The sequence below is a fragment of the Rhinichthys klamathensis genome, unplaced genomic scaffold (assembly GCF_029890125.1).
Source record: "Rhinichthys klamathensis goyatoka isolate OS25496 unplaced genomic scaffold, OSU_Roscu_1.1 h1tg000732l_1, whole genome shotgun sequence".
Classification (NCBI taxonomy): domain Eukaryota; kingdom Metazoa; phylum Chordata; class Actinopteri; order Cypriniformes; family Leuciscidae; genus Rhinichthys; species Rhinichthys klamathensis.
This window is the reverse complement of record NW_026607145.1, coordinates 342,872-347,500: the sequence shown is the minus strand read 5'-3', so window position 1 is coordinate 347,500 and position 4,629 is coordinate 342,872. Positions and strand designations below refer to the sequence as shown.

General features: G+C 36.9%; 1 protein-coding gene across 1 annotated transcript in view; it reads right to left on the bottom strand.

The window, feature by feature from the left end:
• The window catches only part of brpf1 (bromodomain and PHD finger containing, 1), a 68,103-nt gene extending 65,033 nt beyond the window's left edge, over window positions 1–3,070 (bottom strand). Inside the window, exon 1 of the mRNA XM_056242598.1 lies at window positions 2,702–3,070. The gene's annotated coding sequence lies outside the window, so the exon portion shown is untranslated. The remainder of the gene's footprint in view (window positions 1–2,701) is intronic.
• Between the last annotated feature and the right edge of the window lie 1,559 nt (window positions 3,071–4,629).

The following is a 4,629-nucleotide window of genomic DNA, read 5'->3' as shown; positions in this document are numbered from 1 at the left end:
AATGCACTATTCAAACTTAAATGGTTGTAATTCAAGAATGCTTTGGAATATAGACCCAAGTTTGGTCTTGTTTTAAAGGAAACACTCAGCAGATTATTGCTGAAGTGAAAACACTTCAAAAAATGAAAGTATGGAAAAGTTATGGAAGTTTAAATTTACAGTACATCAAATATACTGTACTATATATTTTTTATTTTATAAAAAATATATATTTTACAAAATATTTTTTACTATAAAATTACTATAAAATCAAAGCCATATATCTAACCAAGTTGTGTTCCAAATTTGAAGTTGATATCACAAAAATTGAAGTTCCCATGAGATTTTGTTTAGGCGTAGTACTAAAAATAGCCACCGGGTGACATACATTCCATTGAATTTAGTTGGATACATTCTGCCTTAACAAATTATTACATTTCTGTCCAAATATCAATTCTGTCACAATATTTGGAACCTTGAGACTCAGACCTTTCTGACAGTATGTGTTTTGTCAGGATTAGAAAAGGTTTTGATAATAAATTATGAAATATAATGATGCCCAAAAGGGGAGGAGCCTGATAAAATAATTTAGAGTATCGTTTCTATGGTAACGCAACGTTCAATTTCAAAACGGTTTTCACAGGATGAATTCTGAGTTTGTAAACTTTCAAATGATACCTAATTTATGATAACTACTAAAATATGTGATGTAATAAAAAAAGGCGATAAAAAAAGATAATATTATATTTTAGAGGATAATATATATATTATACTTTTTAGAGGATAATATTATATTATAATTTTTTATTGAAAAATACTAGATTATGTTTTATTATGAACTTTTAGCATGAAAACCAAAGTTTCAATTATTAAAGGTGTGTGGGTCAACTTTTTGTGACAAAGGTCAGAACACCTTTTATGACGCAGATTTTTTTGAGGTGCACTCTTGTCAAAAATTCATCGGTTACTTTTCCTACACAATTTGTAGCAAAAAACAGCAGTCAAATATCTATTTAGAAGTCTTAGACCTTTCCAACCATATATAGTTTGTCATAATTAGATTAGGATTTAATAGTAATAAAGCGAAGTAAAGTTAGGCGTCCTGTATACGGGACGGTGACAGTTAAGGGGTTAACTTAAATTCAAAATAACTCACAATTTCATGCATAACGCTTTTCAGGGTTCAGCTCAAAATAAATCGAAATCCAGCGTCACGAGTCATGACTGGTCCGACTTACATCTGCGCTCAAAAAATTAATTTTGCCTCTTGTTCAATTAAAATAAGCTAAAGTAACATGATTTTTTTAACATTTTGTCACAACTTAATTTAATTATGTGGCTTACATCTGTGAGGACCACAAAAACAGCTCGATTACTTCATTATCTTCATCCTTCCCTCGCACTTTGTAACACATCTTTCCCTCGCGGGTCAAAATGACCCGAAGCCCTAAAATGATACTTTTCTTTTTTGTCCAGAAAGATTATATTATTTCATTTTGATAATATTTTTAGTCTGATTTTCTCTGTTCGGCAGCTTTCAGCAGTCTGTACAAAAACAATATACCTCAGATTTCTTGTCAAATGTAGTTGTACAGTCAATCTCAAAGCTCTTTCTCGTTTTAGGTGTGTGTTTACCAGTATTCACACTGAACCCCCAAGTGTGTGTAACCTCAGACACTCCGGCCAACGGTGACGTCACACGCATAAACTCTATTCTGTTATCAGTCACAACCCTCTACAATGTGAGTAAATCACTCGCATATGCGACCAAATTTCACGAGAAGCGACTAAAAAAATGGCCGGGATAATTATAAATCATCATGATGACTAGTGCGCATCTGAAGCGTCTCAGCTGAAGGAAATAATCCATTATTTATCGGCTCTAATATATATCGGACAAATTTTCTTATAGGACTGATAACATTAAAAATGAACATATATCGTGCATCCCTAAAAATGAGTCCTTTTGATCACAAGTTGGCTATTAAAATGCACTGGAAAAACAAAGATTATTGGAGTCTCACAAGAACATTAATTCGGTTACACTTTATTTTAAGGTGTCATTGTTACGGTGAAATTATATATTTAAGTACTGAGTAATATTATGCAACTACATGTACTTACTATAGGGTTAGGGTGGGATTAGGATTTGGTTAAGGGTTAAATGTATGTAATTAAGCATAATTTACTGTTATTACTACATGTTACACCTCACTGTAAAATAAAGTGTTACCGAACATTCAATAATTCAATGTGTTCCTTGGCAATTCTGTGTACTTCCTGAAATTTACAAGTAATTTCTGAGTGATAATCGTTTCTGCATCAGAAACATCAGCCTTGACTGACTGAAGTGTAACACTGTAACGTGCATTTCCCTCCATTATGGATCTGTTGATTTCTGCAGCGTTACACATGAACACAAATGATGTTACAGAGACTCGTTTAGTCTGTTTACTACAAAACATGCACTGAAATTCAAACATTAAGCTTTATGGGGGAGAAATAGCATCATACTGTGGTACTACATGATTACCAGTGTCATATACAATGTATTTACATGATACTAAAAAAAACTTCAAAGAATTTACCATGGTACAGGTTCAAACACATGGTAGTTTCTCTTAGTGGCTGACTGTATGCAAACCCGCCTTTACTTTGCAAATGTGCCAAATATACAAACACTAGCATGTGAAATATGAGTTACTATGATAATTTTACTCACAATCGGATCTCTAACAGGTGAAAGTGTTTTGTCGTAAACACTTAACGTTACTACTCCAGAGTCCACGGCGGATTTCACGCTCCCTCCGAGAATGAGGATTGACACTGAGATGAGTTTAATTCACAACAGAAGAGTTTGAGCAGAATTACTGGATCCTTTATGAATTCTGATCATCACACACACTGAATAACACCAGGAACTGAAGCTAGCGAACAAAGGGGCTACCGCGCGATCCGCATCCGCACATTCACCAATCCTCCACACTGGAACCGGAGTTTTTAAAAGTATTTTGGCGACAGTATTTCTAATTCGTAACATACAGTCAGTCAACGCAGATATTTGATAAAATCCAACCAGAACTCTCCATATGTCCTTGATTATTTTTACGCTTCTCTCTATACTGACGAATCAGCCGTCGGCTGTCGCGCGGTTGCCCTGCTGCGTCTGTACATTTAGGATGCGAGTAGAAAAACAAATAATGCTGCAAGTAATGTTGGATTAGTGTTATTTTAGCTGTAATATTTGGATTGTTTATATAGAATAAAGCATATTGGCTCTAATTAAAGGGCATTACAGTGGTGCGAATATGAGTGGATTGGGTGTGTGAACGCTTTGCATCAGATATTTGAATGTGTCGCATGAGCGCAGTGGCCGGTCCTGCCCTGCAGAGGGCGCTGCTTTACCTACATCAATCACTGCATATTAACAAATAAACATGTTTACTGCTGTTTACTTAAAGGGATAGTTCCCCCAAAAATGAAAAGGCTGCCCATTCTACAGGTTTGGAATAAACTTGAGGGTAATGGTTAATTTTTGGGGGAACTTTCCTTTTAAAAAGTCGACACAAGAACAAATGTAGGGCTTGGGAATTTATTGGATGGTTGTGGTTTGCTATTGGTTGATCTCATGTGAGTGACAGGTGTCACCTCAAATTGTTTCAAAGCAGCTTCACAGTGATAATAGGAAAATAATGCACCAAAGATTGTTTTGGGTTTACAGCAGCTCTAGAAGAAAATCATTATCTAGCTTAAGTAAGATTATGATTGATTCATTTCCGTCGTAAAAAATCATTAGTTATTAACTTAGGGGCCACTCACACAACACCGTTTTCAACTGAAAACAGAAAACTTTTAATGGGTTCTGGCTGTTTATTTACACAACAACTGCGTTTTGGTGGCCTAAGAACACAAACTTTGAAATAGGTTTCAAAGTGCAAGTTTTTGAAAAAGAGATTTGAAAGCGATACCGCTATCATCTCCGTGTAAACTTCAAAAACGTGAATCTGTGTAAACGGTGACGGCATGCACATGCGTATTACTTGTTTAGTTTATAGGCATGCTCGTTTGAATGTGTGTGCGTGGGCGCGTAGTGTTTCTTTTACAAATTGACATTGCCAAATTATTTGACTGGGATGAATTATACAGTGTTTTTAGTCGTTTCCGCGGATCCGTGTGAACGGGAATCATTTTGATAACGGTTTCATCTGTACAGGGGAAAAAACGTTTGTCTTAAAAAACCTTTTGTTGTGTTAATGAGGCCTTTGCAGGGGAGTGTCTAGTTGAAACGGTCTCTGCTAACACTTTAGGGATGTGTTGTGGCCGTGTCTAGGCGCAGGTCCTCCATCTAATCTGGATACGGCCCGGATCCGGCTGACTACATCATGCGTTGTGGCCGTGTCTAGGCGCAGGTCCTCCATCTAATCTGGATACGGCCCGGATCCGGCTGACTACATCATGCGTTGTGGCCGTGTCTAGGCGCAGGTCCTCCATCTAATCTGGATACGGCCCGGATCCGGCTGACTACATCATGCGTTGTGGTTGTGTCTAGGCGCAGGTCCACCATCTGATCTGGATACGGCCCGTATCCGGCTGACTACATCATGTGTTGTGGTTGTGTCTTGGCGCAGGTCCACCATCTGATCTGGATAC